Raw genomic sequence first — 24,867 nt, forward strand, 5'->3', positions numbered from 1 at the left:
GGCTCCTCTCTCAATCCAAAACCCCCTGACCGTGGAAAAGCTGCAGTCCAAGAAGCCACAGACTTCGACGAGGAATATTGGCCTGGCTTCATCGGACTTCCTAATCCAGAGAAAGAAAAGTCCAAGAGCCTGATTATTCCCGTGGAAGAGATGAGTAAAGTTCTCTCAAATGTTTCTGAGGATGAGTTACGCTATAACCCAGAAACTCACTTCAAAAGGGGAACTAGGATCAACAAAATCCTCCCTAAAGCCCTCCCCCAATCCAGAAAACCAACCCAAACTTCTGCTGGTAAGATCTCTGGAAAGAACCAGTCTTCTAAGAAGCCTAGCACTCAGATTTCTAAGCCAATGGATGCAGAAACCTTCAGACGATTTACCCCCCCAGCAAATCCTGTGATGAACCATTTTCTCTCCTCTTTACCTCTTGTGAGGGAAACGGAGAAAGCCTCAGTTCCCAACCAGGCGAGCACAAGGTTGCTGGAGCTTTCCAAAAATAGCATTATCCTTAAACCCTCTCAATCAGAGCCCAAAGTTGGAAAAACCTCTAACCATGGTTATCATGACCATAGTCCCCTGGTGTAACCGCTGGATAGAGAATCCGAGGTGGGTAATATCCAATCCCCCCTTTTACCCAGTATGCATGCAAACCCGTCAACTCCTCCCAGCTCGGGCCCACCTCTAAATCAGAGGCTTATGAAGGCAGGAAATTATGAAATCCTCTTTAGACCAGAATATGGGCGCCAATCTCTATTTTGTTCAAAAGAAGGAAATTTCGTAGAAATCCAGCCTAGTGGGACCTCTAATCAAGCCCATGATGTCATCCGCCCAAATTTGATTTCAAATTCGGGGGGGGGGGGGATCCCATCGCAAACCCAAAAAACTCATGGAGTGCTCTCTTTGAGGAGAAAAAAGAAAAATCTTCAATGAATCTCACATTTGAAAAACCTTCTGAAGATGAAAATGGAAGCCGAAAAATCCAGTTCGAACCAGATGAAGTCTTCAAGGTTGCTAGCAAGTGGAACAATGCGCTTGTGGGATATTTCATTGGGCGCAGGCCCTATTTCTTAAACTTGAGAGATAATCTCATGAAAAAGTGGCGCCTCAAAGGGGAAATGCAGATCTTTTCTCTGAACAAGAGGTTTTATCTCTTTCAATTCACTTGCTCGGAGGATTGCGAATCTGTTCTTGAAGCAGGTGGCCATTCCTATGCCGGACGCCCTTTAATCCTTAGGAAATGGAAACCTGGTATTCCCCTTGAAAAATTGAACCTCAGTTCAGTCCCCATCTGGATTCGCCTCCCAAGGTTACCCCTGGAATTCTGGAGCTCATCAGGTATTAGCAAGATAGCCAGCTTTATTGGAAATCCATTATATATGGATTCCCAAACGGCGGAAGAAACAAGACTCAGCTATGCTCGCCTCTGTGTTGAGGTTGAAGCAGGATCCTCATATCCTGATTATATCCCAATCCACTCCCCCAATGGAATCCATAATCAGGCTGTGGAATACGATTGGAGACCGATGGCGTGTAAATGTTGTATGAATTTCAGCCATGTGAGCGAAGCCTGTCCGAAAATTGTTCAACCACCAAAAAGCAAGGTCAGACAAGAATGGAAACCTGTCATGGTATCAACTCAGAATCAGCAAATTCACATTGTCGATCGAGTTAATATCCTTCCGCAATCTTCGGTTCCAGAGAGCACCCAAGACTCCACCCAACCTTCGAATCCTCTGAAGGAAACCCGGATTGTAAGCTATCTAGGAGATCCTTCCCCCGGGCACAAGCAGCCTTCTGAATCATTAGCGCTCCAAAACAGTTTCTCTGCTCTCAGTGGCGATGAGGATCCTGAAACTGCCAAGGAATCATCCCAAGTGGAAGGGGAATCTAATGGATGCCCTCAACCTGGTGATAGTCCTAACATTAGGAGGAAGATAGAAGATTTGGAAGAGGCTCCTAACTCTTTCAAAGAAGTTGTAAGTTCTGGCAGGGATGAGCAAATGCTCCTTCAGGGTACAAACATGATTGAAGATGATCCTGTCCGGGGATCTGAAAACCGCACTCTCGAATCTAGTTTTAATGATGATAAACATGGGAGCCTGGAATGTTAGGGGCTGTGCTCCCAATCTAGGAGGAAGGATATCAAAGAGATGATTATTGAAAGTCAAACTCCTCTGTTTTGCCTGCTGGAAACTAAAGCCTTTGAAAATGTTATGAATGATTACATTTCTGAAATTGCTGACAATTGGAACGCCCACGCTAATTACGCTCATACTGAAAAAGGAAGAATTTGGGTTCTCTGGAACCCCCAACTGGTCCATGTCGTCATTATTCTTAAAAAGGATCAATTCATCCATGGAGAAGCAACTGTCCTCCACTCCAACAATCAGTTCGAATTCACTGCTGTTTATGCTTCAAACAACGCAGTAGAGAGGAGAATCTTATGGGACAATATGAACAACTTGGCTAGGGGAATTCACAGGCCGTGGATTGCGCTTGGCGACTTTAATGTCATCAGATTCTCTGATGAAAGGTGGGGAGGAAGGGACCCCATTCAAGCTGACATCCAAGACTTCAACTGCTGCATAGACTCCTGCTCCTTAACTGACCTTAGATCGGTTGGGCACTTTTTAACCTAGAACAACAACTCTAGAATGGGAAATCTTAAGCTTCGTAGGCTGGATAGAGCTCTGGTTAATGAAGACTGGTTGGCCTCCTTCCCCCATTCTTTTGCCCAATTCAAAAATTCTGGTTAGTCCGATCACTCCCCTATTATCATCCAATGTCAGCAAAATAGTTCGAGGGGTGGATATCCGTTTAGATTCCATAATATGTGGCTCATGGACACATCTCTTTATGAAATCGTGGAGAGGGCCTGGAACATTCAGATCGATGGAAATCCATGTTTAGAGCTACCAGGAAGCTGAAAGAAGTAAAAAAGTCCATCAAAGAGTGGAATGACAAAACCTTTGGTAGAATTGACACTAAAATTCCTATGTTAAAGCAAAATCTGGAGGGAATTCAGAGCAGGCTTCAAGCTGACCCCTCCAGCTCTGTTCTCAGAAAAGAGGAAACCCTGGCTAAGGAAGACCTCTGCAGAATTTCTAGACAAGAAGAAGCTCTTTTCCACCAAAAATCCAGGATTAATTGGTTGAACTTGGGGGATTCTAATACTGCTTTTTTTCCATTCGGCGATGAATATGAGAAGGAACCAGAACAGCATCCAAGCAATTGCGAGGACCGATGGGGAGATCACGACCAACTCGGGTGAAATTGAAGACATTTTGGTTAGCTATTTCCATTCCTCCCTGAATCATAATCAGTCTTTCGAAGTAGATTCTCCGGATCCTTCTAAAACTCTTTCAATTGAAGAAGCAAATTCCCTCATTTTGCCTTTTTCTAATGAAGAAATCAGGGAGGTTGTTTTCAAGACTAATGGAAATAAAGCCCCGGGTCCCGATGGTTTTAATGGCTCATTTTTTAAAAGTTTTTGGTATCTAATTGGTGACGATATCACTCTAGCTATTCAGCACTTTTTCCATTCAGGTAAAATATTACTTGCTCTTAACACCACATTCATTTCTCTTATTCCCAAATGTGCTAATGCAACCAGTCCTAATCATTTGAGACCTATCTCCCTCTGTAATTTTCTTTACAAAATTATAACCAAGTTGATGGCTAACCGGTTAAAGAAAGTTATGGACAAAATTATAAGTCCAAATCAATCGGCCTTTATTTAAGGAAGATTGATCCAAGACAATATTCTTCTTACGCATGATCTCTACCATGGTTTTCACAGAAACCAAAGGAAAAAAGCAATGTGTGTTAAATTAGATCTAAGGAAGGCTTTCGACAATGTCAATCATAACTCTCTAATATCCTTCATGACGAAAATTGGCTTTCATGAGACTTGGGGCATGTGGGTTTCGCAATGCATCTTCACAGCTTCATTTTCTATCCTCATCAACGGGATTCCCAAAGGTTTCTTCAACTCCACCAATGGGCTCAGACAAGGAGATCCCCTCTCCCCTCTTCTATTTTGTATAATCATGGAAATGTTGACTACCTCCCTTGATCAAGCTCTCCTTCACAAGCGCATTTCGAGCCCCTTTTCCGGAGGAGACCTCACCATCACGCATCTCATATTTGCCGACGACGTAATGATCTTCATTGATCCATCAACGGAATCTGCTTTAGGAGTAAAAAATTGTTTAGCTCAATTCCGGAATTGGTGTGGGCTGGATATCAACACCTTATAGAGCGAAATTTTCTTTACGGGCTGCTCGGATCATGTTAAAGAGCACATTTGTGCGATTCTGAACATTTCTGAGGGAGCCCTCCCCATCAAATATTTGGGCCTCCCGCTTGTCACTACTAGGCTCTCTGCTAATGATTGTCAGCCGCTTTTGAGCAAGATAAGGAACAGGATTGGGCTCTGGAGTAATAGGAACCTTGCAAGGCCAGGGCGTCTTGAACTTATTAAATCTGTCCTGGGTTCCTTTCAATGCTACTGGTCTGCTTCATTCAACCTGCCTGAAGGGGTGCTTCAATCAATTGAAAGAATTATGCGTGACTTTCTTTGGGCTGGTTTGAGTCTCCTGAGGAAGTATCACCCAATTGCGTGGGACACTATCTGTAGGCCCCAAACGGAAGGAGGAGTTGGCCTGAGGAAACTTTCGGATATCAACAAAGCGGCTCAGGCCAAACTGTTCTGGCACTTAATTGATGGGAGAAAATCCCTCTGGGTTAATTGGTTCAAGTTGAAATACCTCAGGAAGAAGAATATTTGGACCAGGCCTATGCCTTCTGATCCTCCTTGGAGAGTGAGAAGCATCTTTAAGATCCGAGACTTTGCTAGATCCCATATCTGCTATGTGGTGGGCCAAGGGAAAAACATTGACTTCTGGAAGCACCCATGGCATCCAGATGGTCCAGTTATCAAGCAGACTTCTGAAGGAACCCAGTATAACCTGTTGAAAGATGTCACAATTGCAGATATGAAATTGTCAGGATTCTGGGATTTCATGCTGCACTCTGAACATCGGAAAGACCTTTAAAAAATCATGAGATATGGTATCTTCTCAACTCATTCTACAGACAGGGCGATTTGGAAGCCCACTTCGAGTGGCATTTTCACAACTGCGAGTGCGTGGAATCAAATTAGATCCCCACATGGTAAAACTGATTGGCACTCGACTTTTGGTTTCGCGGGAATGTTCCTCGGCAAAGCTTCATTTCTTGGCAGGCTATGAGTAATGGCCTTAGCACTAGGGACAGATTGTGCTTCTTGGGCCCGAACCGTGAGGCTAGGTGTGTTCTTTGTCATAGAGAGCCGGAATCTGTAAACCACATCTTCTTCTCTTGCTCTTACTCTGCTTGGCTATGGAGATCTGTTCTTTGGAGGTTTTGCTTCAGAAGAAAAACCTTTAATTCCATACAGCAGGAGGAGGAATGGATCCGTAAGACGTTCAGTGGAAAAGGTCAGACAGCTACAGCAATCAGAATTGGATTCTGTGCTGCCATATATTTCATATGGTTGGAAAGAAATCGTCGAATTCATGATAATGTTTCCACCCACAAGCAGAGTTTCCTTTGGTCAATCATCTCAGCTATGAAGACCCGGCTGTGCTATCTCGGTCTCTAGGATACTCCCTCTTTTAGGAACCTGAAATTCGCTGCCAATTTGAACATTCCATTCTTCCAATCTGTCGTCTCTCCCAAATTATTTTCCTGGATCAGCCCTGAGAACCAAACAATCAAAATCAATTCGGATGCCTCCCTTACGTGTGACAGTGCAGGTATTGGTGGTCTTCTCCGGGGCCCGAAGGGTGAGGTTGTTGCCCTTTTTTCAATCAAAATGGAGAAGGAAGCAATCAATTCCCTTGAAATCAAAGCTATTAACCATGGACTCAATCTTGCTATCTTGAAAAAATTTGAACAGATTTGGGTGGAATCCGACTCCCTCATGGCAATCAACATCATCAACAACACCTGGTTATGTCCTTGGAGACTGATTCTCATTCTTGATAATATTCATAGCTCCCTCTCCAAGTTCAGAAAATGGAAGGTGTCTCACGTTTGGAGGGAAGCTAATGCTGCGGCAGATTTTCTATCTAAAATAGATTGTGTGTGCAAGGGGGAAGATATTCCTCTTGATCTCATCCCTTCCCCGCTTGCCGATATCATTTTTAATGATGCATCAGGTTGTTTGTTCTCCTGATTACAATTCCTATGCTTTAGGCCTTTTATATTGGGAGCATGTTCCCTTTTGGCTGCTTTTTAAGCCCCCCTAGTTGTACTCCTTTTTTTATTAATGATATCTGGTCGGGGTCTTGCCTAACCCCATCTTACCTACCAAAAAAAAAAGAGAAAAAGCAAAATTCTACTAGAAGAATTCTACCATTTTAAAGAAATGAGGCATGGAAGGTGCAAGGAGAGAACATGGGTGCCACCTCACCAGACAAGCAATAATTACCAATGATTCTTGTCTGGTAGTCTTCAGGTATTGTGATGTTAATTTGGCAAACAAATACCATAAAGTGCATCTTTTTACTTGGATTATCCTTGAGGATGCCAAGTATGTGCAACCAAACATAGTCAAATGGTCTCTTTGGTTGCACAATATCCCAGGTTTTATAGGGGTTATGTGTGATTTTTGGTTGCCATGTCATCAAAATACCGTAGGTATATGTAGAATTTCGATGTACGGAGAGACTACTTGGCATGTCTCCTTGTCTGTAAAATCCAAGCAAAAAACCTGAAGTCTTGCTTCTAAAGTCTTCGAGCTGATCTTTCTCTTCTCCATTTCTATATTGGTAATTACACCCTCTACGACTACTCCACGACGTTGACAACCAAGTAGTACTTCTCTCTACGAGGTATCTATGAGGAGACTACTTGGCTTGTCTCCTTGCTATTGCCTTCGTAAGTTTTAATTCACCACCGCTCTACGAGAGTAAGACCAATGGGATAAACCAACAATGGGAATGTGCCGTGTGTTAAAGAAAAAAATCACCTTCTTGGTATTTTCCTTAACCAAAGGATCGATTGTATGCCACTAGTGGTGATGTAGTGGCAACAACCCATTTGTTCGATCTCATGTTCCATTGTAAAGCTAGTTTCCTGAGCATTACTATGGTGGGAGATTGATGTAGATCTGGTTAGAGTTCTTGCTAGATGCAAGATCTAACTCAAATAACATGGATTAACCCTCTTCTAACTCTTGATTCAAAAGAAACTCAAATGAATCTAAGCTAACAATAGATCTAGGTCAGATTTGGTATAAGCAAAGGAAAAGAATCAAATTAACTCTTGGATCTATGACTTATGTAGAAGAAAAGAGAGAGAGAAAAAACTCATGGGACTGTAAAAGGAAGGAAAAAGACTAGGAAGAAGAAGGATTTCATAACAGATCTGTAACAAGAGGTACATGAGGTCCTCACCTGAACTAACAGGGAAGAAGATGAGAAAGAAAAGAGCCTTCTGCTACAGGAGCTCCTCCTTCAAAATCCGTACCTCCGTCTCACTATTACAGAATCCCAAATCACTCTCTGAACTGAAATTACCAGCAAGAGAAAAATTGCAAACAATGGCAAGGAAAATTCGTTCCTTTCTTCTCCTCCGCCTCCCCTATTTGTAGGTGAGGGCTGGGGTATTGAGGCCCATTAAGCTTGCTAGATGGTTGCCACTTGTCAGCTTGTGATCTCACTACAAAGACCCCTCGAATGCACTCAAATTACATCCCTATCCTCACTACAAATGCCACTCAATGTTTCAAACAATTACATCACATGCAAACACCTACAAGCTATGTACAAATGTACAAAAACACAAGCATCCCTTCTCTACAGACTTACCACTATGTTTCCTCTCTTGGCTGCCTTGTCCTTCAACCTTTCTAATCGCCTTAGAATTTTTGGATGATCTAATCTTTGCATAATCTTCTCCTTTGCCTGTACAGCCATGTCGGATGTGGGGTCAAGAGTAGGATCCACATCAGAAATGGTGGAGGAAGAAGATAAGAGAGAAAGAAAAAAGTGCTAGCATGACACCTAGAAGGAAGTCAAGGCTAGGATCCCCCTCCCCCCAACACACACAAGTGCACGCATCCACACAGACACACATGAAGGAAGGTTATCCCCTTTCGGCAAGATTGCTATGCGCAGCGGAGACAAACATCTCATAGAACTTTAAATTTTCTTTTCGATCTTGCTTTCGCCCAAAATCCTAGAGTCTAGATTAGTTATTTTTGTTAATTAAATATCAGTGAATACCTCTTTAAAGAAGAAATCAAGAAATCATGCTGCTTGATCCACTCCTCGAACGGTTGTGATCATTCTGAACGTAGCGAACCCCGTAAGTTGAACCGATGGATTCTTTTCTTTGCACCATTGATTGTGGATGTGAATGAGAGAGAGAGAGAGAGAGAGAGAGAGAGAGAGAGAGAGAGAGAGAGAGAGAGAAGTGAAAACAGATTTTCAAGGGGGAGAAGGGTGGACGAATTTTGGGGTGCTCAATCTCTGAAATTTGTCCAGCCCTTTTTCCTATTTAATTCACAAAGAGTTTGTCTTATCTTGTCCTCCTTTCTCTCATCCAATTCCTATCCAAAGTGAAAACTGTGTCGCATCGAAACTCCTCGAATGAATGGGACTCTCCCAAAAAGTCCAAGGCAGAGTGGGGCGCCCATCACTGATTAGGGAGAGTGTATTTGAATCATTCTCCAACCCTTTGTGGCCTTATCCAATAAGTGTTCGAGTTGGAAATGAATTGCTCAAAGTCTAGAAGCTTCATTTGAGCAATTCATATCCAAAGAGAAGTTCTAGTACAATTCAAACTCCTAGAGCAATAGGGAAACATTTTCCCAGCCCTCCCAACTAATTTGGGCGTGTGGTGGGCCCCACCAAAGGTTTCCAAAGTGTAGGAAAATTCAATTCCCTATTCCGTTCCCATTTCGCTCCTCTTACAAAATCGGTTTGGGAATAACTATCCTCATTTGGATTTCTCATTATTATACTTATTATTAATCACATTAATAATACATAATAATGTATAATAAATAAATAATTAATTAATAATTAATTATTCACTTAATTAATTAATAACCACATCAAATGGGAGTTATACGGCTCCAATTTTGTTCTCGAAAAATTCTCTTATTGTCTCTTGTTACTTAACAAGCAAAGACATATATATATATATATATATATATATATAATAATAATAATAATAATAATAAATATCCACATTGATCTAACATATCGTATTTGTCCGTGCAAATACAAAAAATGCTGAACCCTGATCCGTTTGGATGTTACCAGGTCATTCGAGTTATGAGTGGGATCGTCGCAGGGATCCGACGATCATTCGAGTTATGAGTGGGATTGTTGCAGGGATCCGACGGTCGATCCTGTAGAACCCTATGGTGGGCCTCACTGCGATCTCACTCTGTAGTTATACTCCACTCGCATTAGGTCCATCGAGACGTAACTCTGAAAATGACTGTCAGATCATCTCACTCTTAATCTCATCTTGTATGTGCAAATCCTTTCTTCTTAACTACATCTACTAAGTTGAGTCATATGGGGAGGTGGACATCTCTGACCACCTTGGCCCACTCTTGGTATACCATTTTGGTCAAGCGGTGTTCGACCTCCAGATGCATTTGTACAATCGTTTGAAAACATTTCAATGTTTCATAAAATATTTCGATAAATCTTTTATTAAGTCCGCCTGGAGAGGCTATTTAATAGGCCTATCGCTCTGATAAAATTGTAGATAACAATCTCTAAATTTTAGGGCGAAGAATCCCATGTTGAGTATCACTAATGGTCTCGAGGGTTTGCTCTAGGATATAACTCTATCCGAATGTGACTCTAAACTAGAATCACTATGAGATAGACTGAGACCCTAGAACAGGCCCACAGACTAATAAGATCTGTCAGGTCTAATGACATGTGAAGGGTCATGTCTGGTAGTACAACTTTATACTCTCTTATCCACAAGTTGTTCTTTATTTGATCCAGTTCCGTTGCGCGATCCAATCATCGCACACACTCTTCTTGCTTAGGGACCTACCCAGATGACCGAGATAAGTCACCTCACGACACAAGCATGTAGGCAAGACTGGTGCCAGTTGTATACAGAAAGATATGCACAGTCACTTTTCCAACCAGGAACTATTAAGGCTTGCATAAAACCGAAATGTCATATCTCCTTCCTTAGATCTGTGAATCCTTTGAGCATGTCATTTCTACTATGCTACCTAAGGACGAACATGTATCATAAAATAAGCACATCACAAACGTTCATTAATATAATTACCCATTTATTTAATGAAAGAAATCTTTATTGATTACTAAATGTCATTCTACTAGCTTTTCAGTGCATATACTCTAACAACACACACGCACCCTAAAGGTGGACCTGAGTACCTAGGTATCTAGCCCATATGCAGGGCACATAGGGACTCCCTATGTCCTAACAAGGTGTCCTTATATTCAATTCTCAAAAAGAAAGAAGTGGAAATTGGTATTCGAGATCATCAAATAAACATGGCAGGGGTATGATGTATCAGAGAATAAGGGTGGTATCAACCCACTAGATAGGTGATTCATACCGAAACTCATTTTGATAAAACCAAGCCCACGCTTGCTAATTCCTATCCCAGTTAGTATTAATGGTGACGATCTTAGGTGATATAGAGCATGGTGGGAGTGAGAGAATGAAGAGTGAAAGGAAAGAAGAAAAGTGACTGGCAATGTCATGGTAAAATAGTACTTGAGAAAATAACTGAGGTCCTGTTTGGATTTCAGGAATTTTTTGGGAAAGTTTGGAAAAAAATATTTTTAAATTTTCTTATTTGTTTGACACACTAATAATGACGACTTGAACCAACCTTATGCAACTTTTAATGGTGGGACTTTCAATCTATTATAGTATCCCTCCAAATTAACCATGATCATATCATTTACCTATAAATAATGGAAAGAAAAAAAAATTCACCAGAAATGTTTTTCTTGGAATCCAAATAGGGCCAAGAAGAATGCTTACATTGAAGGACGGATAAAATGGACGAATAACATCTTTTGAGTTATGAGGGGACTACAAGTTTCCCCCATACATTGGACAACATTTCCTATATCCTTTCCACTTGTACCTTCATGTTTCATAAATCTCTTACAATTTATAGTGTTTTACTTATAATAATAATGTAAGCATGCTTCTTTTTTTCAATAAAATTCTCATTTTTTCTCTTTTTAAGACAACCACCAAAAGGCCTTTAGTTTTCCACCTATTTACAACTCTTGCCACCCTCATTTAAGTATAGAAACACCAAAAACCTTTTTGAATTTACAACTGCATGCCATCAGCCCTAATAAACCGAGATGTCCCCTTTCCAAATGTGATTTCTCCGCAAAATGGAAAACCAGTCCCATTTCTCCATCCAAAATCTTCCAAAAATGGCCAAATCCACGCCAAAATCACAAATCTTTACCTTCAAATTACCATTTCACAAAAAATCCTTTTCCCCCTCAAAAACCTTCCTAAATTAGTTTCAAATCCCAAATTTCTATCCAAACTTTCTGTTGAGAAAATCAACGGGGCAATTCTGATCCGATCGAGCACTATAGACACCCCATTTTGTCAAGACTCGACTAATGATAGGTTGCTACGATGATGAATCCTATGATGAGTTCGGAAGCTTCTATGGTCTTTCTCTCGATATCTCTCTCAGTATCTCTTTAGGTTTTTCCAAGACACAAAGTTCCCCAAACCACCCAAACAACCAAGACACCCAATACCTGTGGAGACCGAGGCCGCGGGGTCTCATCCCTTTATCAAAACAATACCCAAGACATCTTGCAACAAGCTTGCATCAAGAACCTTCCGAGTTCACCAAAACCTTCCGAAAGAGCCCTGTAATGGTCAAACAAAGGTCCCAAGGATGAATCTCGATAGATCAGCACCCACTTTTTACAACAAACACAACATCCTGAAGATCCAAACACCAAAACTCAACAAAAGTTCCACTGAAAGCCATATCTGGGAACCGAAACCGCCTTTCGGTCACCAGAAACCACTTTTTAGGAATCAGAAACCACTTTGGCTACCAGGAACAACCTTCCTAGAGCCAAAGATAACTTATCAAGCAACCCTTATACCCAAGCCAAAGCTCGGTGTGGGGGCCGGTTTTTCCACATCGGGTACTCAGGGAGTGTTAGTTGATCAGCATTTCTTGCAAACTCGGAATCGTGGTCCGGACTTAGCAAGAAAGAGAAACTCAGAGTCACCACCTAGGTTAGGGCCTAGGACCCGTGCCTGTTCTTCAGATGAAAATGGGATAAGTACCCAAGTTTCATTGGAGGAACAGTAACCAAAGGGATTCTTTTGCTTTGGGCCTAGAACCTTTAATTTTGCTCTATTTGTTAAGGCATGGTCCTTACTGATGTACACATTTATGTGTGAATGATAGTGGTAGGTTGCATGCATATTTTATATTTTAAGCGGTGCTACTAAGGTATTTTTGTTGTTTTTGTTATTTCAGGGTTTTTTTTGGAATTATGAAGGAAATGGAGCTTAACATATGAAAATAGTGAAGAAATGACCAATTACCATCAGAATCCAAAGTTCCAAGATGCCTTAGTTGGCCGAATTGAAATGATGCTTTAGTAGGATAAAATTGATATTGCCACACCCCCTTACTTTGCTTTGAAAGATGAAATTTCAAGGATGGATGATGAAAAACAAGAGAAGAGAAAGGATCTTAATTCCAATGGTTGAGATTGAAATGATCAAGAGAGGAGAAGGGAATTATTTGTTGTTTATGTGCATTATAAAGGAAGGGTAGATTTGCCATTTGCGAAAGTATATGGTATGGTTGCAATTCATTCGAAAGATAATGACAATTTGGTCATTTCATGCACATATTCCTCAACTTGGAAACTTTCCATTATTTTTCTACCATTTAGAAAGTTGCTTGACAAAATAATTAGAAGGTTTTAGACAAACCTTTGGAAAGAAAAAGAAAAGAAAAGTAACCCATGTGTTTTTTAGAAGAGATATAGAAAGCCCATTCAAGCCATAATCTTGTCATTTCATTTGTTTCCTAAGATTAGCTTTTTAATCTCCACCTTACATCTTTTTCAATCCCTTAATTTAGCAACCTTTCTCACCCAAAATCTATATATCAATCTCTCTTGAACTCTCTCCGATCTTCTTGAATTTTTAGTCTCGTTTCGTCTCGTCGCGTCTTCAGCAGTTTTTTTATTTTTTTTCTTCTAAAACTTCGACGGACCATAACTTCTTCATTTTAGCTCCGATTCGCGCGTGGTCGGATCCGTTGGACTCGTATCGACGAGAGGAATCCGATCAAGGCTTGAAGGAGGACAATGATTCAACCATTGAAGGAGAAAAAGAATAAGTTTTTCTTATTTTGCTCTTTATTTTTAAATTACAATTTGATGTAATTTTGTTTCAATTCAAGTTAGTGAGGAAGTAATTTGCTTTTGTTTCATTTTCTTTGAAGTTCTATATGACAATTCTTCTTTCATCTATCTTTTTTATTTTTGTTTTTCTTCACTTCTTCATGAATAACTAAATCCTAATTACTTAGGGTTTAGTTGAAGCCATGGGGAAGGAGAAATATTTATAATTAAATCAATCTATTCAATTAAAAAATTGTGAAGGATTATGTGTTTGAAAAATCCCAATCATTCATGCCATTGGCTTTCCCCTTTCGTATGAATGATTGTTGATTAACAAATATAAAGTTCTATATAATTAATATAAATTGGAGAGTGGATTTGATTAATTACTTATAAGGAATGACATCCCTTTGATCTTATTCCTTATTGACTAGTTAATCGAATTTTCAACCGAATTCAAGAGTTTTTTTAATTAATCAATCTAATCCAAACCCATGGTGGATTCTAACCCTAAGTAATCTTTTATATTGAATTAAGGTTTTTACACTATTCCAAATTACTTTTACAATTTTCCAATTTACTTAGGCCCTTAGAATTTTGGTTTTCTAATTAAATTAGATAAGTAGTTAAAAGAGACCATTAGAACCTTGGTACACTTTGCCTAAATTAGGATTTTAAATAAAAAAGATCTTAGTTAAATTTGATTCTTAGATTGATTAGAATATACGCTTATATATAATGTTGGCTCCGAGGTCAAGTCCACGGAAATCCTGAGTCCATTCCAGGCAACATTATATCATAGCTAGTATTCTAATCGGTACAAGAATATGATTGACAACTAGATTTCTCTTCCCTGAGTTCGACTCGTATTTACACGATCCGTGCACTTGCGGTTATTTAATTACGAACAAGTTTTTGGCGCCGTTGCCGGGGAAGAGAGTTGCATTAGAATCTTAATTATTTGAAGTGTTAGATTAGTAGTTAGTTTTAGTTTAGTTATAATTTTGGTTTCTTGCCTATCCATCTATCTTACTTGGTTTTCTTGTGTTTATGAGTGCAGGTTGGGTGCGGAACTCGGCCAATCGACTAGAAAGAGCAAACCGGTTAGAGGCGGCGGAAGACATCGCACCAAATCCAAAGCAAGTAGTCATGGCGGAAGAACAAGAGCCGCCCAAGAGTTTGCGTGATCGCTTCTATCCGGCCCGAATCGCGCAACCTTCTTGCATTAGATTGCCGATTGCACAGGGCAATAATTTTGAGCTAAAATCGCAATTTATCTCTTTGCTTCCTCATTTTCATGGCCTCCCTTTGGAGGATGCTTATTTATTTTTGCGTGAGTTTGAAGATGTATGTGCTTTGATTAAGTTGCAACAACTTACCGATGATGCGGTAAAGTTGCGGTTTATTACGTTTTCACTCAAGGATGGAGCCAAAAAGTAGCTATATGGCTTACCAACAAACTCCATCACCACTTGGGAGGAATTCGCTGTCGCTTTCCTAAAAAAGTTTTTTCCATTACATAAAACTAATAAGCTTAGGAACGATATTTTACAATTCAAACAAAAGCCATTAGAGTCATTTTCTAAGTTTATGGAGATGTTCAAAGACTTACACCAAGAGTGTCCTCACCATGGAATTGATTTGTGGCACTTATGCCAAATTGTTTATGAGGGCATAGATTACCAAACTAAGCAACTTCTTGAGTCCATGTGTCCTAATGGTTTTACATCTTTCACGGATGAGGCCGCGGCATGGAACTTCTTACTTGCTTTGGCGGAAAAAACAAGAGAGTGGGAATCAACTCAAGACGGTGAGAGAGCCACTTCAAGTAAGGGACTTCTAATAGAGGGTGCCGTAGCAAAAGAGGCCCATCTTGATAGCTTAATCAAAAGGCTAGAAGCAATAGTTGTTAAAAGACCTTCACAAGTCAATCAAATTGCACATAGTATTTCCATGTGTAATTGGTGTCAAGCCACGGACCATGTCATGGAAGAGTGTCCAACTCTTGCTAAATTTGGTAATTCTAATGAGAATGTGAGTGCTCTTTATGCTAATAATCCTTATTCTAGCACTTATAATCCGGGATGGAGAAATCATCCCAACTTTTCATGGAGTCAAAGTGGGCCATCTAATTTCTAAGGCCAAGGCTAATTCGGCCAACCTAAGCCCACCTTCCCTCCCACTTTTGTTCGGCCATCCCCTTCCCCTCATACTTTTCAAAACCCCATAATTAATAATGTTTCAAATCAGCAACCGCCGGGTTTTCAAAAACAAGGAGAGTCGGCACTCATAGCTTCCTTCGAAAAAAACATAGAACTTCTCACTAGCACTTTCATGACAAGCCAACACAACATGGAGAAGCAAATCTTCCAACTTGCCATGGCGTTGCATGAGAGGGAAAAGGGGAAGATGCCAAGTCAACCCGTTCCTAATCCAAGGAACGTGAATATGAATGTGAATCAACAGGTACCGCCAAATCAGTTGAATGCAATTCAACCAATTTTGCCGCCGCAAGAGCCCTCCAACGAATGTAATGCCGTATATGCTTTAAGGAGTGGTAGAGATTACCACAAAGAGGAGGTCAGATCTGAACCTTCTATAGATATACAAGATACATCCAAAGAGGTAAGAAAAGACTCCCCTCCAACAGGCTCGATTGCGGAACCCAGACAGGTAAGTGAAGAGCAGGCTGTTTCTCCACCTGAAAATGAGTATGTGCCTAAAGCTCTGAAATTCCAAGGGTGGTCCCGAATTGGCAACTAATGAGGAGTGAAAATTATTAGGTTGCTAACAAGTTTTAGCCTTTTGAAAACTCAAACCTAATTTAGAAGATTAAGAGATCAACAATGAAATTCAAGCACACAAGCTAAATCTAAAGGTGCAACGCAAATAAAGAGCAAGAGTTCAAGAGAGAGTGCACCCGAGATTTAAAGTGGTTCGGTCCTCAAAACGCGAGGCCTACTCCACTCCACCAACCAAACCCGTTGATGGCTTCACTATGTGATCTTCTTAACTTCGGCGAAGATCGGTGCCGATTACAAAATTCCGATTACCTTTAACCTTGGTGGCAATCTTCACCACGGAGAGTGGGCTACGCTTCTCCGAACACTCGCCCGAATACAATCTTGATAAAGAAGAAAGAACTAAAAACAATCCCTCACAAGGGTTTAAAACTTTGTAGAAGATGTACAAATTTAAGCCTATGATCCAAATCCTAATCTTAGAGGATGAGAGGCATAATCAAGTTTGATTCACTCTTTGGATGTTCAAATGAAGTTTTAGAGTGTTAGGATTGATTATTGGGAAGTTTAGAATGCCCATATATAGAAAAACCAAATATGACAGTTTGAGGGGCATAGTGGTAATTCTAGCAAAAAACCAAACGGCTATTTTTCTTCCCGTTATAGTGGTCTCGGAGTTCCGAGAAAAAATCTCGGAGTTCCGGGAATACAAACAGAAAATGAAAAAATGCTACTGGACCATTTCTCGGAGCTCCGAGGAATGTCTCGGAGTTCTGAGCTCGGAGCTCCGAGAATTCTCTCGGAGTTTCGAGAAGCCTATGTCAAGCAGATTTTCATTTCTTGTTTCTTGGGCTTCCAACTCTACACTAAGTTGGGATTGCTATGAGGGTTCCAATGTGTTGGAACTCCACAAAGACAATCTCTTATACATTTAAGGAGTGTGAGATTAACTTAATTATACCTCTTAAAATCTAAAACTAAGATTGGATCTATACAATCTAAATTGACTTCGATCTTCAATACGATTCTTCAAGTCTTCATTCGTCTTGGACTCCGATGACTTTGGCCTTCATGATGTGGTCCAATGAGATCTTCTTGGCCTCAATCCAAGCAATGTTGTCTTAGCACCAATGTGATCTACAACTTAGACAATCAAACACATTAGTGATCATAAATCACTTGTGTATTGGAATCATCAAAATAAGATGGGAATGTCAAGGTGGAAACCATTGGGCTTACAATCTCCCCCTTTTTGATGATGACAAGTACAAGAGATTTTCCAATAAAAGCATATATATTTTTCTTTATACTAGAATTCTCTCCCCCTTTGGCATCAATCAAAAAGATTGGGATAAAAGAGAAACAAAGGGATGAAATATTCAATTTAAAGTTTTCCCTTTTTCAAGGAAAAAAAACAAACTTAGAACTCCCCCTATTTGGAAAACAATTTCAATGCAAGAGGGGATTTTTAACTACCCATAAAAAGATATTCAATTATATTAAGCCCCTAGTCTAAGCACATATGATGAAAATCATATGGGGGCTTTGGGAACCCAAGATTTCTTGGTTCCACCACATTCCCTAATTTTAGATGCACATTGGAATTGGTAATGACCATTTATTCCACAATAATGGCATCTAACATGAGGGTTAGATAAGCTAGTCCTATCATAAAAAGCATGATTAGGTTTATGACTAGCTTTCTTTAAGATTATGTCAATTATTTTATCTCCATTTAGGAATCCATGGAGACATAATCTTAATCTTTCATTTTTATTATGAAGATGTGTTATTTGATTTAAAGAATCATTAAATTCATCTTCATAAGATTTGGAAGAGCCTGCTATATTTTGAAATTGTGTTAATTGGCAAGTTTTCTCATCCAAAATACCCTTAAGGGTTTCAATCTCAAGTTTAAAATTTTCAAGTTGAGCTTGAGATTTAGATATGGAAGAAGATGATTCATTTTTCAAAAAATTAAGTTCATTTTCTAATTTTGAAATAGATTTTTTAAGAACTTTGTTTTTTGAAATTTGAGAATGCAAGGTGTTACACAATTCATCATAAGATATTTTTTCACTATCGCTACATGATGAATTACAAGATGGGTTAGAGTTTACCTCATCTTCATGGGTGAATGCCATGAAGCAAAGATCATCTTTTTTATTTTCTTCCCCTTCACTTGAGCTTTTGCCCGACGTGCTTAACGCATCCTAACCGGCGGCAAGAGCCTTATGCTTCTTCAAATCCTTCTTTCCCTTGTATTTTGAGGAAGATGACTTGAGAAGCGGACACTCCGGTCTTTTGTGCCCCGTCTTCTTGCAATTGTAGCATCTTATAACTCCCTCAACATCACTTTCTTCTTTCTTCTTCTTTTTGTCCTTTTTATGTTTATTTCTCCATAAGCTTTTAAATTTTCTTAAAGCTTCTTCTTCATCACTATCCGCCTCACTAGAGGATGATGAGTCCGCTTTTACCTTGGAGACCTTTAGAGCTAGAGATCGGCTTTCTTTTTCCTTCTCTTTTGGCTTCTTCTCCTCTTGTCGGCTAGTGAGGAGTATCTCATGGGTGATGAGAGATCCTACAAGCTCTTCCACGGTTAGCGCCTTGAGATCCTTTGATTCTTGTATCGCAGTGACCTTTGGATCCCAATGTGGAGGAAGTGACCTAAGCAACTTACTCACAAGCTCATCAGTAGGATAAGATTTACCAAGGTTAGCTAGTTCATTAGAAATTTTAGAAAATCGAGTATACATTTCGGAAATGCTTTCATTTTGACCCATTCTAAACATTTCATATTTGCTCTTTAACAAGTTTATTTTGGAATCTTTGACTTGAGATGTTCCCTCATGGGTAACGACAAGTGTATCCCAAATAACCTTGGCGGAATAAAAAAGAGCAACTCGATTAAACTCGTCCGTAGATAGGGCGCAAAACAAAGAATTTATAGCTTTGTAATTTAAATTTGCATGCCTTTTCTCTACGACATTCCATTTTTCAAATGGTTTGGAAGGCAACATGTATCCATTTTCAACAATGTGCCAAAGCTCCACATCTATCGAAAGAAGATAGATGCGCATCCTTGTCTTCCATTGTCCATAGTTGGACCCATTAAAGAAGGGAGGTCTAGTTGTGGAATGGCCCTCCGGAAGTCCGGTTCCATTTGTATTTGCCATTTCACAATTAGAAAAGTTGCCAAAGATCTTATGATCTTTCCCTTATTGAAATTTATGAAAAAATTTACCAAAGATTTTAAGATAAGAAAATCTTTTAAAAGCCAAGGCTCTGATACCAAGTGAAATTCCAAGGGTGGTCCCGAATTGGCAACTAATGAGGAGTGAAAATTATTAGGTTGCTAACAAGTTTTAGCCTTTTGAAAACTCAAACCTAATTTAGAAGATTAAGAGATCAACAATGAAATTCAAGCACACAAGCTAAATCTAAAGGTGCAATGCAAATAAAGAGCAAGAGTTCAAGAGAGAGTGCACCCGAGATTTAAAGTGGTTCGGTCCTCAAAACGCGAGGCCTACTCCACTCCACCAACCAAACCCGTTGATGGCTTCACCATGTGATCTTCTTAACTTCGGCGAAGATCGGTGCCGATTACAAATTCCGATTACCTTTAACCTTGGTGGCAATCTTCACCACGGAGAGTGGGCTACGCTTCTCCGAACACTCGCCCGAATACAATCTTGATAAAGAAAGAAAGAACTAAAAACAATCCCTCACAAGAGTTTACAACTTTGTAGAAGATATACAAATTTAAGCCTATGATCCAAATCCTAATCTTAGAGGATGAGAGGCATAATCAAGTTTGATTCACTCTTTGGATGTTCAAATGAAGTTTTAGAGTGTTAGGATTGATTATTGGGAAGTTTAGAATGCCCATATATATATATATATAGAAAACCAAATATGACCGTTTGAAGGGCATAGTGGTAATTCTGGCAAAAAACCAAACGACTATTTTTCTTCCCGTTGTAGTGGTCTCGGAGTTCCGAGAAAAAATTCTCGGAGTTCCGGGAATACAAACAGAAAATGGAAAAATGCTACTGGACCATTTCTCGGAGCTCCGAGGAATGTCTCGGAGTTCCGAGCTCGGAGCTCCGAGAAGCCTATGTCAAGCAGATTTTCATTTCTTGTTTCTTGGGCTTCCAACTCTACACTAAGTTGGGATTGCTATGAGGGTTCCAAGGTGTTGGAACTCCACAAAGACAATCTCTTATACATTTAGGGAGTGTGAGATTAACTTAATTATGCCTCTTAAAATCTAAAACTAAGATTGGATCTATACAATCTAAATTGACTTCGATCTTCAATGCGATTCTTTAAGTCCTCATTCGTCTTGGACTCCGATGACTTTGGCCTTCATGATGTGGTCCAATGAGATCTTCTTGGCCTCAATCCAAGCAATGTTGTCTTAGCACCAATGTGATCTACAACTTAGACAATCAAACACATTAGTGATCATAAATCACTTGTGTATTGGAATCATCAAAATAAGATGGGAATGTCAAGGTGGAAACCATTGGGCTTACAAGCTCATTTTCCAAGGAGACTTGCTAATAATAAGAAGGTGGATGCCATGGATAAAATTTTAAATATGTTTAAACAAGTGCAAATTAACATTCCTTTATTAGATGCGATTTCTCAGGTTCCTACTTATGCCAAAGTGTTGAAAGATTTGTGCACACAAAAGCGCACAACTAATGTGCCCAAGAAAGCTTTCTTGGCCGCAAATATAAGTTCCATCTTCTCTCAACAAATGGTGGCTAAGTGTAAGGATCCAGGATGTCCTACTATTTCTTGCACTATTGGTAACACAAATATTGAACATGCTCTTTTGGATTTGGGTGCAAGTGTAAATCTCTTGCCTATTTCTGTATTTAAGCAACTAGGATTAGGAGACGTCAAACCAACCACCATCACTCTTCAATTGGCGGATAGATCAATTAAAACACTCAAAGGAATGGTTGAGGATGTGTTAGTTAAAGTAGGTGATTTTTTATTTTCCGTAGATTTTGTTGTGTTAGATACCGAGCCTGTTGCTAATATCAAGGATCAAATTCCTATCATCCTTGGTAGGCCGTTCCTTGCCACTAGCAACACTCTAATTAATTGTAGAAATGGATTAATGAAATTGTCTTTTGGAAACACATCGGTTGATTTTAATGTCTTTAGATTGGGTAAGCAACCAAATTTTCATGAAGAAATCAATATGTTGCATTCCTTTCCTGACGATATTGTTTCTAATTTTGAAATTGATTTTGATGCAGGATTCTAAGAATGCTTGGACAAACTAGGAAATGATGGAGATGATTTCCTTTCCAAAGCTTTTGCCATCCAAAACGTGGAGCCTGTTGGACCACTCTCAACATCTCTTCCAAAGACATCAATCGAAGAAACGCCACAGTTGGAGTTGAAGCCCTTGCCTTCTCATTTACGTTATGCATTTTTGGGTGATAATTGTACTTTGCCTGTAATAATTGCTGTGGACCTAACCTCCACTCAAGAGGAGGAACTCATTAAATTGCTAAAAGATAACAAGGAAGCCATAGGTTGGACAATGGCCGACATCAAAGAAATTAGCCCTTCGATTGTGCAACATCACATCCATCTCATTGAGGGTGCCAAACCTTCAAGGGAACATCAAAGAAGGGCTAATCCTGTGATGAAGGAAGCCATCCAAAAAGAAATTTTAAAATGGTTAGATAATGGGATCATTTATCCCATCTCGGATAGCCAATGGGTGAGTTCCGTCCAAGTAGTGCCTAAGAAGTCGGGAGTTACCGTTATACAATCCGCCACCAATGAACTTATTCCTACTTGTATTCAAACAGGGTGGCGGGTTTGTATTGACTACCGAAAGCTTAATGCCGCTACTTGGAAGGATCACTTTCCTTTGCCTTTTATTGATCAAATGTTAGAAAGGTTAGCGGGTCATGAGTACTATTGCTTTCTTGATGGATATTCCGGTTACAACCAAATTCCCATAGCTCCTGAAGATCAAGAGAAAACGACATTCACATGCCCCTTTGGAACGTTTGCTTATAGACGCATGCCTTTTGGGTTATGCAATGCACCGACAACTTTCCAAAGATGCATGATGAGTATCTTTTCTGACATGGTGGAGACCTTCTTAGAGGTTTTTATGGATGATTTTTCTATTCATGGCTCCACCTATGCCGAATGTTTACATCACTTAAAATTGGTCTTAGAAAGGAGTAAAGAAAAGAACCTTGTCCTCAATTGGGAAAAGTGTCATTTTATGGTAAAAGAGAGTATAGTTTTAGGTCATGTGATTTCTAAAGTGGGAATTAAGGTTGATAAAGCTAAGGTGGATCTCATCGTCCATCTTCCACCGCCCAAAAGCGTAAAGGATATTCGATCATTTTTGGGCCATGCGAGTTTCTACCGGCATTTTATAAAATATTTTTCTAAACTTGCTAGGTTTCTAACCAACTTGTTAGCAAAAGATCAAAATTTTGAGTTTTCCAAAGAATGCTTCGATTCTTTTGAGTGTTTGAAAAATGAGTTAACTACTGCTCCCATCATTCAAGCACCTAATTGGACCGAACCTTTTGAACTTATGTGTGATGCTTCTGGCTTTGCAATAAGAGCCGTGTTGGGTCAAAGATTTAATAAATTACCGCATGTAATCTATTATGCAAGTAGAACTCTCAATGATTCACAACTCAACTACACCACTACCGAGAAAAAATTTCTAGCGGTTGTGTTTGCATTAGAGAAGTTTCAGTCCTACTTGATTGGATCGCATGTGATAATTTATACCGCTCATTCAGCAATCAAGTATCTTGTTGGAAAGAAGGATGCTAAAGCTCGCCTCATTCGGTGGGTTTTACTTCTTCAAGAGTTTGATTTGGAGATTAGAGATAAAAAGGGTACGGAAAACTTGGTTGCCGATCACTTGTCTAGACTTCCTAATGCAAAGAATGACAAATGTGCAATTAATGAAAACTTCCCTGATGAGCAATTGTTTGCTATTTCTAGTGAGCCGTTGTATGCGGATATTGTGAATTACTTGGTTACAGGTGCTACACCGGAACATTGGTCCAACCAAGACAAATACCAGTTTCACTCACAGGTAAAGTATTTCTTTTGGGATGATCCCTATTTGTTCAAAACTTTTTCGGATCAGATTGTCCGACGATGTGTGCCCGATAATAAGCATCAATCGATTCTATCTTTTTGCCATGATCGCTTGTGGTGACCACTTTAGTGCAAAGAAAACCGCGCACAAATTTTTACAATGTGGTTTCTATTGGCCAAGTCTTTTTAGAGATACTTTTGATTTTTGTAAGGCATGTAGATCTTGTCAGTTATTAGGTAGAGTTACAAAGCGAAATATGATGCCCCTCAACCCGAACTTAGTAGTAGAAATCTTCGATGTGTGAGGTATTGATTTTATAGGTCCGTTTTCCAACTCTTTTGGAAATTTGTATATTTTGTTAGGTGTAGAATACGTGTCGAAATGGATTGAAGCCATTGCTTGCAAATCCAATGACCACAAGGTGGTGGTCAAGTTTCTTAAAGAAAATATTTTTTCGCGCTTCGGTACACCTCGTGCCATCATTAGTGATAGGGGTAAGCACTTTTGTAATAGACCATTTGAAGCTCTTATGAAGAAATATGGTGTTACTCATAAGTTGGCCACCCCTTATCATCCTCAAACGAGTCGCCAAGTGGAGGTTTCAAATAGGCAAATTAAGCAAATTTTGGAGAAGACTGTGAATCCAAACCGCAAAGATTGGTCCATTAGATTAGGGGATGCCTTGTGGGCTCATAGGACGATATTCAAGACTGATCTTGGTCAGTATCCTTACCGCCTTGTGTATGGCAAAGCTTGTCACCTCCTGGTTGAATTGGAACATAAAGCTTTTTGGGCTATTAAGAAACTAAACTTTGATTTGTCTTCTGCAGGTGTTCAAAGGAGATTACAACTTTTCGAATTGGAGGAGTTGCGCAATGAAGCGTACAAGAATGCAAAGATATATAAAGAGAAGACAAAAGCTTTTCATGACAAACATATTTTGAGAAAATCGTTTCAAAAGGGCGAAAAAGTGCTTCTCTACAATTCAAGATTGCATATCTTTCCAGGTAAGTTAAGATCCCGTTGGGATGGACCATATGTGGTTAATAAAGTTTTCTCCCATGGTGCGGTCGAGGTTCTAAATCCAAGCAATGGTGAGATTTTTAAAGTTAATGGTCAAAGATTAAAGCCATTTATTGAGTTGTCAAAGCCGGATATGGAAGAGGTCATGGATCTCCATGAACCTTCCTATTCGAATCATGCCTAAACAAATACGGTACGTACCGTCCTTTCTATTTTTAGTCCTCATATTTTTCTTTCTATTTTTAATGCCTTGAGGACAATGCATAAATCAAGTATGGGGGGGTAGCTTTTGAAAACTTTCTTTTCTAATATTTTCTATAGTTAAAGTTAGAAAATTTTCTTTTCCTTTTGTTTTTGGTATTTTTCTCAAATTAGAAAGAACTTGGTATTCTTAAAATGAAAGTTGTTTTCCTATTTTAAGAAAGAAAGTTAGTGGATATTTTAATTTTGGAATTTGAAAATTAGAAAGAATACTTTCCTTTCTTAGTTTTGTTTTCTTTTGGAATCTTTCTTTTAAAAGGATTTGAATAAGAAATAAAAATAGAAACTTGCTTTTTATATGGTATGGTTA

Source organism: Tasmannia lanceolata, unplaced genomic scaffold (assembly GCF_043159265.1).
Source record: "Tasmannia lanceolata isolate RefF3 unplaced genomic scaffold, GAP_Taslan_0.1 ptg000019l, whole genome shotgun sequence".
In the NCBI taxonomy this organism is placed as follows: Eukaryota; Viridiplantae; Streptophyta; class Magnoliopsida; order Canellales; family Winteraceae; genus Tasmannia; species Tasmannia lanceolata.